The sequence below is a fragment of the Boleophthalmus pectinirostris genome, unplaced genomic scaffold, assembly GCF_026225935.1.
Source record: "Boleophthalmus pectinirostris isolate CB_2022bp ecotype Guang Dong unplaced genomic scaffold, ASM2622593v1 HiC_scaffold_21, whole genome shotgun sequence".
Classification (NCBI taxonomy): Eukaryota; Metazoa; Chordata; class Actinopteri; order Gobiiformes; family Gobiidae; genus Boleophthalmus; species Boleophthalmus pectinirostris.
Genome location: NW_026571175.1, coordinates 28332921 through 28345268, shown reverse-complemented (window position 1 = coordinate 28345268; position 12348 = coordinate 28332921).

The following is a 12348-nucleotide window of genomic DNA, read 5'->3' as shown; positions in this document are numbered from 1 at the left end:
ATAAACACAGAGGGGTTCATATGAGAGTCACACAATGCCGTATTTTCCGGGCTATTGGGCGCGCTCTTAAGCCTCCAACCGCATCAAAAAACGACCGCGTGCCCCACAATCCAGAGCGCCCTATACACGAATCCACCCGGGTGTCCCAGTACGACTTCAGTAAACTACAAACCCGCACCACCCGCAGAACACGCAAACACACACGGAGCAGACAGCGACCGCACAGCGAAAAACACCCACAGACACACTCATCACTCCACACCGACGAGGAACGAAACGGAGGAATGAACCGAAAAAAGCGAGTGCAATGTGCCACTTCTAGACACGACTGAACAACTGAGTCACTGCGAACACGCCGACAATCCAGCGGTCCCAGACAGCACCCTCCCTACACGCCACAACTGAACAAAGCCAGAGTCACCGTGAACGACACAAACAAAGTCCAACTGACCCATCGAACTGTTGGGTCCGGTCAAGTGGTAACGGAGGGAAACAGGGGCAGATTTTTTACATTCAAATAGCTCTTATTCAGAAACTAGTGGGACTATTGAAATAAATAAGGCATCAGAATGTAGGAAAGAGTTACACTCCAACAGGGTAAAGTTAAACCTGTGATATTCTTTCAAGTTGTTGACAAAAAATTTAAAAACTCATGTCGGTAACGGAGGGAATGAAATATGCAGCACTTTTTGGGCAATAAATCCAAACAGTGATAACTCTTGGTTCTCACTTACATATCCTTAACAAACTGGTTTGAATATTTGCTTAATATACTGTAGTTTTCTACCATATGGTACAAGATTAGGTGGAAAAAACTCTTACTTTTCGAGTAATGAGATTTTTTATTAAGAAAGGTCATGGTAACGAAGGGAAAATTGTACAAACAAGTAAGTAGAAGGTGCATGATTTTGCATAATTTGTCGCTTTTTTCTTCCGAAAAACTTTAATATTACTTCAAAATGAAAGGAAACAATTTCTATAAAATATGTCAGTCCTTCCAAGCAAATTTTTATCATTTTAAATAATAAAAAATAAATAAAATCATGTACCTTCATCAACAGTTCAAAGATCGAATAACACAAGATATGATGAAATACATCAATTTATTTACATGATTTGCAGGTCTTGTTCCATGTTTCATACATGGTCTGTTTAAAACGTATGTAACTTTAGAACCAAAAATGATACAGAAAAAAAGGTCAACAGTTTCATAAACTAGAGTACATATGTATCTGTTGAATACATTTTTATATCAGATGCATTAACTTGAACTTTTGGCCTTGCTGTTTACTTCTGCTTGACTGGGCCCTGTTGTGTTTCGTTTAAAGTCCAGTGCGGTTTATTTGTAAAAAAAAAAGTTCAAAAATAGACCATTCAATGACAGTGTGCCTTATAATCCAGAGCACCTAATAGTGCGGACAATACAGTACTTTGATCTACTGCAGATGTAAATGACAGCCGTAACATCACATCAAATAGTCGCTGACCAGTCTGGAGAAAGACTTTTTCAGGCCTGGTAATGTTGCAGAACTCCCGGTTAATGCTTTTCCACAACAAACTGTCTGTGGAAATGTCTCGTGTATTCTCCAAAAGCGTCATAAATCTGCCCCATCACCAGATCTTCAACCAACAAGGTCGACAAAGCACATATTCTGTTCACGAAGAACGTTAACCTTAGTTTTGCTTTCGTCTTTCTTACCTTGACAATTTGTGGATAAATTCTTCATTCTTTGACAGAATTTGTGCTTTGTCGACCTTGATGGTTGAAGATTTGGTGATGGGGCAGATTTATGAAGCTGATGGAAAATACGTGACACATTTCCACAGAGATTTTGTCACAGAAAACCATTAAGTATAAGTTCAGCAAACCTTACCGGGCGGGACTTGTGACTGTTGTGAAAAAGGTCTGTTGAAAGATCCACTGTACCTTTAGGTTATCTGTCACCTGGCCAACGAAGACCATACACTTTCACAATACTTTACTAAGGTGTACGATCTTGCGCTGTTACTTTTGCCCCCAAATTTTTTGAGAAGTGGCATGGCCCATTTATTTTCAATAAAAAAAAAAAAAAGAAACAAACAAAACTAGCACATCCAGCGCCAAGTTTTGCCTTAACGGTAATACTAACAACTATTAGTGCAGGTTTAGTCCAAGTTTAGTCCTTGTTCAGTCCTTGTTTAGTCCAGGTTTAGTCCAGGTTTAGTCCTTGTTTAGTCCAGGTTTAGTCCAGGTTTAGTCCTTGTTTAGTCCAGTTTTAGTCCTTGTTTAGTCCAGATTTAGTCCAGGTTTAGTCCAGTTTTAGTCCTTGTTTAGTCCAGTTTTAGTCCAAGTTTAGTCCAGGTTTAGAACAGATTTAGTCCAGGTTTAGTCCTTGTTTAGTCCAGGTTTAATCCAAGTTTAGTCCTTGTTCAGTCCTTGTTTAGTCCAGGTTTGGTCCAGGTTTAGTCCTTGTTTAGTCCAGGTTTGGTCCAGGTTTAGTCCAGTTTTAGTCCTTGTTTAGTCCTCGTTTAGTCCAGGTTTAGAACAAATTTAGTCCAAGTTTAGTCCAGGTTTAGAACAGATTAAGTCCAAATTTAGTCCAGGTTTAGAGCAGATTTAGTCCAGGTTTAGTCCTTGTTTAGAACAGATTTAGTCCAGGTTTAGTCCTTATTTAGTCCAGGTTTAATCCAAGTTTAGTCCTTGTTCAGTCCTTGTTTAGTCCAGGTTTAGTCCAGGTTTAGTCCTTGTTTAGTCCAGTTTTAGTCCAATTTTAGTCCTTGTTTAGTCCTTGTTTAGTCCAGTTTTAGTCCTTGTTTAGTCCAGATTTAGTCCAGGTTTAGTCCAGTTTTAGTCCAGTTTTAGTCCTTGTTTAGTCCAGGTTTAGAACAGATTTAGTCCAGGTTTAGTCCTTGTTTAGTCCAGGTTTAGAACAGATTTAGTCCAGGTTTAGTCCTTGTTTAGTCCAGGTTTAATTCAAGTTTAGTCCTTTTCAGTCCTTGTTTAGTCCAGGTTTAGTCCAGTTTTAGTCCTTGTTTAGTCCTCGTTTAGTCCAGGTTTAGAACAGATTAAGTCCAAATTTAGTCCAGGTTTAGAACAGATTTAGTCCAAGTTTAGTCCTTGTTTAATCCAGGTTTAGTCCTTGCTTAGTCCATATTTAGTCCAAGGTTAGTCCTTGTTTAATCCTTGTTTAATCCAGGTTTAGTCCTTGTTTAGTCCAGATTTAGTCCAGGTTTAATCCAGGGTTAATCCTTGTTTAGTCCAGGTTTAGTTTGGGTTAGTTCAGGTCTAGTCCAGATTTAGTCCAAGTTTAGTCCTTGTTTAGTGAAGGTTTATTCCAGGTTTAGTCCTTGTTTAGTCCAGGTTTAGTCCAGGTTTAGTCCAGGTTTAGTCCAGGTTTAGTCCAGGTTTAGACCAGGTTTAGTCCAGTTAGTCCAGGTTAGTCCAGGTTTGTCCAGGTTTAGACCAGGTTAGTCCAGGTTTCAGTTTTAGTCCAGGTTTAGACCAGGTTCAGTCCAGGTTTAGTCCAGGTTTAGTCCAGGTTTAGTTCAGGTTTAGTTCAGGTTTAGTCCAGGAACCTAATAACATGAAAGTGAAACTAAAGTCTTCGAGAGCCTTGAAGGTGGAAAAGCACATTCATCATAACACATTGTTTTTGACAGTGATTCTGGCTTTTTCAAACAATAAAAGGTAATAAAAGGTAATGTGCTGATCTAAATATGTAAAGTGTTAATAGTCTGAAGTCTTTAATTTCTCCTTCTGACACAATCCACATTTGACATGAAGTGAAGGAGCCACAATCTGAAGTGAATTTACCCGTTTTACAAAACTGACGATTATTTAATGTTCCTGTCAACTGTGAAACTGAGACGCTGAGTTAGACATGGAAATGAGACGGAGAGATGGAGGGAGGGAGAGAGAGAGAGAGGGAGAGAGAGGGAGAGATGGAGGAGAGAGGAGGGAGGAGAGGGAGAGAGAGATGGAGGGAGAGGGAGAGATGGAGGGAGGGAGAGAGGGAGAGAGATGGAGGAGAGGGAGAGATGGAGGGAGGAGAGAGGGAGAGACGGAGGGAGGAGAGAGGGAGAGATGGAGAGAGAGAGAGGGAGAGAGAGAGGAGGAGAGGGAGAGATGGAGGGAGGGAGAGAGGGGAGAGAGAGATGGAGGGAGAGAGGGAGAGATGGAGAGATGGAGGGAGGGAGGGAGAGATGAGATGGAGGAGAGGGAGAGATGGAGAGATGGGAGGGAGGGAGGGAGAGAGGGAGGGAGAGAGACGGAGGAGGGAGAGGAGAGAGATGGAGAGACGGAGGGAGGGAGAGAGAGACGGAGAGAGAGATGGAGAGAGGAGAGAGAGAGGAGAGAGGAGAGAGAAGAGGAGAGACGAGAGAGAGGGAGAGAGATGGAGAGAGGGAGGAGAGAGAGGAGAGGAGAGAGAGAGGAGGAGAGAGGAGAGACGGAGGGAGGAGAGGAGAGGGAGAGAGGAGGGAGAGAGAGAGAGGAGAGAGAGAGAGAGGGAAGAGAGGAGAGAGAGAGAGAGAGAGAGAGAGGAGGGAGAGAGAGAGACGGAGAGGAGAGATGGAGAGAGAGAGAGAGAGAGGGAGAGAGAGGAGAGAGAAGAGAGGGAGAGAGAGAGGAGAGATGGAGAGAGGGAGGGAGAGAGAGAGAGGAGAGAGAAGGAGAGAGAGAGAGAGGGAGGAGAGAGAGGAGAGAGAGAGAGAGGAGGAGAGAGAGAGAGAGAGAGGAGGGAGGGAGGGAGAGAGGGAGGGAGGAGGGAGAGAGAGGGAGAGATGAAGAGAGGGAGGGAGAGAGGAGAATGGATCAAGATAGGAAAAGAGAGGGAGGATGAAAGATAGAGGGACAGAGAGGGAGGAAAAGAGGAGGAGAGAGAAAGGAAGAGAAGGAAAGGAAGAGATGGGGAATGAGAGAGCGCGAGAGAAAGGGAGAGGGGAAGAGTGGGAGAGAGGAGGAGAGATAGAGAGGGAGATAAAGGGGAAAGCGAGGGAGAAGGACGGAGAGAAATAAAAGAGAAGGAGAAAAAGACGAGAGAGGAGGATGGAGAGATAGAGAGAGGTGAAACAGAGAGGGAGCTTAATCTTCGTGATTGTGTGATTGTGTTTTGATGTTGCGGTTTTGTCCTCTATTTCTGCAGAAGTCTTCAGTCTCCGCAGAAAGACTTTTCCTCTCTGCACTTGTCAAATCCATTCAAAAGATCAGGCCACAGATTCTCCTTTTGTCGAGAACACAAATCCACTCGAGATAGTCTGACATGATGATGTGTTCCCCAATCACAAATAAATCAACAAACAACAAAGAAATAGTAAAATGTTTGTCAAAGTGAACTGCACTTTCTGCTCTCTTACACGGGGCCCATATGACGTGTTTCGAGTTTTGTTTTGTTTCATTCACGCATGTTTAACACACAATCCTGCATATTTAGGTTCTTCTCTCGAACAGGAAACACTTAGGCTACGTTCAGACTGCAGGGCTTAACGCTCAATTCCGATTTTTTTGCGAAATCCGATGTTTTTGCGAGGTCGTTCACATTTCCAATTAAATGCGACTTGTCTGTGACTTCAGTGTGAGCAGTAAACGGCCCGAAAGTGTCCCGCATGTGCACTGGAGACACGATGACGTCAACCCCACGTCAACCGCAGCGAGCGTGCTCTGTGTTTACGGAAGTTGTCCAAATATGGTCGCGAGCATTGAGCACCTGGCGATTTTACAGTTCCGGTTTCCGCCTGCTTCAGCGCAGAATAGTGACGTTTGTCGCTTGTTAATGACGTGTAGGTCGGATGAATGCGCTTTGGCCGTTCAGACTGAAGTCGCATGTCAAAAGATCGGATATGTATCGGATTCAGGACCACATATCCAAGTGGCCTGGGTCGCATTTGAAAAATTCGGATCTGTGCCGTTCAGACTGTCATTAAAAGATCAGACACAGGTCACATAGAAGCCAAAAAATCGGATTTGGGTCACTTCAGGCTGCAGTCTGAACGCAGCCTTAGTTCCACCTTGTGATGTCATGTGGTGATACAGGAAGTGCTCCAGTGTGTTTTTTAAACTCCATGCACCTTCACTAGAATCATTTGGACTATTTCAGCCCTGGAATTGCCAATGACTACTGAACAAATGGTAGCTGTTGAGTTGAAAACTACTGCATCGTGACATCTACGAGAGTAACGGCACATGTATTTGTAACGAACTGTTTCGGTTTGGGACGTTCAGTTTGGTGCAGAGTTGTGCACGAGTGAGTTCGCGCAATTTGAGTGTGTTTACATTCCACCACTACATGTGCGGCTACACTGAAGACTCGGCTCTTTAATGTTCACGGTTGAACTCGTCCGTGATTGAGGTGGCAGTGTTTCCCGCTTTACAGTTAGGACGGCCGCCTTGACAACAGTTGCCTCCCGCTTTGACTACATCCCTCCGAACCACGTGAATCCTCAGAAAACCACGGTCGTCACGCCGCGGTCCTCACGCCGCGGTCCTCACTTTCGCCGGCACAGAATCTCCACCACCGCCCCACCCCCTCCCCCTTGCACTTGCTGCAGACAATGTGGACAAGTTTGTTTTTCTGTCCAAAAATATGAAGATTGAGTAAAACTTCATGCTGGAACTGTCAGTGCTGCACTTTACTTTTTGAAACGTTTTGTTTACTGTTTACAAGGAATTTATTTTTTCATAATATTTCATAAATTTGTTGGCGAGGAGAAAATTCAGTTTGTCGACTGGACAAAAGTTAGTTTGGTTGAAGACGTTTTGCAGCTCATCCAAGCTGCAAAACGTCTTCAGCCAAACTAAATTGAATTTTCTCCTCGCCGTGGATTCTACCTGGACGACTGAGGGATTCTTCACATAAATTTGTTGCTTATTTGAGAATATTTTATTTAAAGGTTGTATAGAGGATTTTTTTAAGGAAAGAAAATCCTGCGACGGTCCTTGACACCACCTTCCTCCTCCACAGGTTCCTCTAGAAATAATTTTGAGACCGACACCTCAGTTTTTAGACCCTTTGTCTGCTTCAGTCGTGCAATCACTGAAAGGAATCTCCAAGAATCACCTCAGTTCGTCTTCGCTCGTTTTCTCCTTCTCTTTGTCTTTCAGCGACCTCAAAAACCGACTTTCTTTTGCGGCGAACTGGTCGTCGATTCTTGTCCGACATTGCAACAAAGTTTATGCGAACTGCGAGAGAGCCACAATTAGAAAAAGCCTCTAAGAACTGCTGCATAGTTACCTTAGAAACGTAGGGAGATTGATTGACGACCTAACAGCCAATAGAAAATGAGGCAGCCTCATTTTCTATTGGCTGATGTTTATCTGGCCTCAACACGTCCACATTTGATAGATTTTCTTTCTTTGTTTTTTGGTCATCATAATTACAAAGCTGCTGCGTCTCTGTAATGGTATTTTAAACTTTCATTGACAATTTGAAACAAACAAAAAATCCTCCATACAACCTTTAACTTATTCGTATTACCAAGCAGCACTTTGCATTTATTTTATTTTCCCGTGTGTATAATGTTAAAATAAATTGTTGGTTTAATAAACACACAAATGGTTTTGGATTTTGTTCCCACACTGTACTGAAAAATGAACCGAACCGTGACCTCAAAACCGAGGTACGTACCGAACCATGATCTTTGTGTACTGTCACACCTCTAATGACATCACAAGGTGGAACAGAGCATTTTGAGATTTGGAGATGCAGACAGACTAATAATGCAGGATTACTCAAACACGTGAACGAACGAAACAAAACACACCTCCAGGTCTGTTTGTGACGAGGAAACAACATTACAACACGGACTTGAAGCTCACAGGTGTAAATATTGCGTAAAATCGGACAAACTGCTCAGCTTTCACACCGCAAAGTCTTTTTTAGAGTTTATACTACTACAGCAAACAATCAAAATGCATCCTTCAGGTTTGCGAAAGATAACACTGTTTACGATACACGCGGTCATTTTGTTTTCCTCAAATTACTGCTTTTATTTCCTGTGCAGCAAAAGTGATACCTTACACAGGGAGAAGGGCTGGATACAAGTCCTTAAAAATAAAACCTTCTCTCTCTGCTGTTGTTTAGCGAGTGAAGGAGAAGGAAACAGAGAGACGAGAGAGGAAAGGAGAGAGACATACATGTATATTTACTATATTCTCTCTGCAGTAAAAGTGGGGAAAGGTTAGCTCCAAGTCTTAAAAAAAAAAGAGCCGTTTCTCTCTCTCTCTCCCTCCTGTTGCTGAGCTGTCCGATCCCGTCACCTCCTCTCCCTCTCAAGGCGCTGACGGGCTGATGATATGGTTTGGCACTCTCTCGCTCGTGTTTTCTCGCCCCTCCGGACTATTTTCCCAGAATCCTCGGCGGCGCTGAGGTGCGACTCCCGACTGCGACGCCTCCCACGGGGCAGCGGGCAGTACGACGCTTTTCACTAAGGCCTCGGATTCACTTCAACGCTCTGTGAAAGAATCGTGTGCGGGGAGGGAAAAGCTACAAAACAGAACTGGTTTTGATATTAAACAAGAATTAAACGCAGCGAAAGGCTCTGTGCTCATTTATTTTTACGTATTTGAGCAAAATCTGTATTACCCCAGTACAGATTTATAGTTTAAGCATCTAATTTGCTCAATAATAATAATAGTTGTTAGTTTTTTAGGCTCTATTCACACTATTCTTACGTCACAAACCAGGAAGACGTTTGGAAACATGCGATGACAAAACCCACTGAAGTAAATGTGATCAGCGTTAAAATGACTGCAGACGTATGTCCTGTTTGGAATCATCTTGAATTTGGCGTCTCGTCTCTTCTAATCGCGTGTATCCAGTGCGTTCGGAGTTGCGCGTCAGTGCGGAAATGATGAAAACTGAGGTGTGGTTGTAATTGTTGATTCCCCGAACATAACAGAACACGACAATGGAAGGGAGGTGAAGAAAACTTGGCCTGGGAAGCTGTAATTGCATCTTTCAAACTTCACCCTGGTTTGTGACGTAAGCGTGAACAGAGTGTTTTGCCACGGCACATCCCTCAAAGTTGTGAAACGCACTTATAAACTTGTTGTGAATAATTAGGATGCTCAGAATCAGTGTTAAACTTAAAAAAAAAAAAAAAAATTACTTACTGACATTTTTAAATTACTTAGTGACAAAGACGTGATATCTGCTGTCACCAACTCCAGAGAGAAGAAGCTTGTAGCAGAGTCATGGAGATATTACCCATTTCTACAGTCGCTGTGATGCCATTTGAGGCAGAAAACAACTTATATGTACACTGAAAAAAAAAAAAAAAAAAGGTCACTGGACTTGTGTAAAAAAAAAAAAATAAAGTAAAGAAGTTGCATGCAATAAAATTATGTTTAGGTTTTGAAACTTATTTCAGTCCCCTCTGCACATAATTTTGTCAGAACATGAACATCACTTTATGTTGATGAAATGTGATCAAATCATGCTCAATAGACATATTTATCTCATTTTTATTTATTTATTTATTTCATTCATAAAGCATAAAAAGACATCGACAGTGTCACAACATCAGACACACAAGAAATGAATGAAAAGGAGCAGAAAGCAGAAAAAATCTTCGGTTATCTGCCCCCAGTATGTATGTTGTATGTTACTTTATCATACAAGATTGCCTTTTTTATTGTTTTTTTAATGTCATCAAATGTCCTTATAGCAGGGGTGATCAAACTTTTTTCATCGAGGGCCACATCTCTAAACACAGATGAAGCAAAGGGCCGATCGAGGGCCATAGACTGGAGCTTAAATACAGTGAATAATTAAAACATGTGCATGTTTAACACTTTAGAATGAGCCATCAGTCTTTATTCATGCTAAGATCCTTAAAACCACACACTAAATATTAAGGTAGATTTTCAAAAAACTAAATTTTTAATTGATACAAGGTCATTTGGTCCACGGGCTACAGATTGGACACGCTTGCCTTAAAGGTTTTTAAAGTACAATTATACAAAAACAGCCTCCTGTAAATGTCCTGTGTCCTGATACATTTGAATTTTCCCTGCCAAAGTTTTGGGGAGGGGGAGTTCCAGAGGGAGGAGCTTCACCAGAGATTAGAACAAAGTCATGATTCTTCAGCGTGATTAAAATACGCAGGTCTAACCTCGGCCACAATCGAGCGACCTGTGTAAGATTTAAACCTGCTGGACAAAGAATCGTAAAAAGTCATGTTACTGTTGTCAAATTTGTGTTTGCAATTGGGAAATCTCTCTCAGACCATTTTTTCAGTGTAGTTTACCTTTATATTAGTGTCTTTAATACAGCACACATTTCTTTTTTTATACAGTACTACAGTAATCCCATAGTAGTAACTTACTTTCTTGAGGCCGTAACAAAGAAGTGTAATTTATAGCATTTTTAACTAGTGATAAGTAACTCATTATTTTTCTCAAAGTGACTTTCCCGACACTGCTCTTTATATATAAGATAGGCCTAAAAGATCAATAATGTATTTCTATATAAAGTGCGTCCATATTGTCTCAGCGTGAGTTTGGACCGGTGCCTTTACAAAATGTGTTCCTATTTTGGAGCTATACTTTCTTTTGGGGTTTAAAGCATTTATTCTAATATCCATGTAGCCCTGTATCCATTATCCCTGTTCTCCGCGGAGACAAAAACAGTCTTGTTTACCTAAAGTATAGCTGTTAGCGCTGCTCTAATGCAGTATCCTACACATTTTGCTTTGTATTCATACCTTCACGGTCGCCTTTACTTCCTCTCATCTGCCCTTAAAAGAAAACTGCTTCACAAACCTGAGATAATACTCTGCTTTTCAGATACATTCACAAAGGTACACGGTGAGAGTACATGACTTTGAATAACACACTGAGAAAATGACTGTTCATTTCAGCTCTCTATTTCAACAGCATCATAAGCACCTCGGCCTATACCCCCGTGTACCTTTGCTAATGGTGCTTTTCAGATTAAAGAATCTGATGATGTTCTCAGACGGGAGTCAAGAACCTGTTTTCCCAATTGATTATTTTGTACTTGGGTGGAGGGTCCATCTTCTGCTCGTCTACATGGAGATTACTGCATTGCAGAGTGTTCCACAGTATGGCATTACACTTTTCAGCCTCCACAGAAATCTTTAGAGAGGCAAACCTGCTCACAGCAAGAATGCATCTTTTTTCAAGGTATTTTTAAAGAAAATAAAACACCAAAGTAAATAAATGAAAGGTTTAATGCCAGACAGTGAAACTGAAAAAGCGCCTGGATCTTGTTGTTGATGTTCCCTCCACCAGAAAAAGTACATAATACACCTTTAATTGAGGACATACTAGTACTAATGGTTTTGGTAGTGTTGAAGTCAAAACTGCAGTAATGGAGACCAAGACCTGTCCAAGATCACAGGGTCCAGAGATCAGGACAAGACCAAAACTGTTAAAGGACAAGACCAAAACAAAACTAAGACTAGAGCCCATCAAGACCAACTGTGCACTGAGGAACTCACATGGTCCTGGTACAAGTTTAAGGCGAACAGCAGTGACCGTGATGAAATGTGATCACACAAGTCTAAGACTGAGTCCAAGACTGACTCCAGATGCCCTCCAGACCAAGACCGAGACAAGTGCAAATGTGCTGGAGTCTGAGATGAGAGAGTAAAAAAAAAAAACTAAGACCAAGGCCCCATCCACACTTGAACGTATTTGAGTCGTTTTTCGTTGTGGATGCAGTGTTCGTCCACACTAATCCGATGGAAAACGGCTCCAGAGACTGAACGATCTGGTGCCGCCAGCTCCCATGAATTCATCTGAGTACGGATCTGATCTGGCACCGTGTGGACGCCTGAAAACACTGATACGCTGATGTAGGTCTATGCGCCGCGAAGTAATTCACCGCCAAAACGCTAAGAGGCTAGAATATATGTCCATTCATAGATACGGTCCATGTGTATGTGTACCTGCAGACAGATAATCTCTAAAAAGGTTATCATGAACCATCTCCAACACGACAGAAACACAGAACAGACTCACCATCAGCAGAACACCCCTCTGTCACAGAAAGAACACTCACAATCCACTGAGTCGTGTCCTTTAGTCCGACAGAAGCTGAATCACATCAACGCACAATAGCGAACTGTTTTTTGAGCTCTCAATTTATGCAAATTCACCATGCAGTTTTAAGTTTTGTTTCTGTAAAATGTAAACAAATATGCTCAAAGCTGTGTGGATAGGGGAGGCTTGTGGACACAGAAACGACGTGTCTGGACGCAAATTGTTTCTGCTATGGTGATTCATTTCAGTGTAAAAGTAGCCCAAAACCAGTCTTGAATACTATGACACTCGGCTTCAAAATGAGTGTTACCGTAGCAATTACCAATTTAAAACAGAATCTGAACAGAATCCTTTGAATCTGTAGT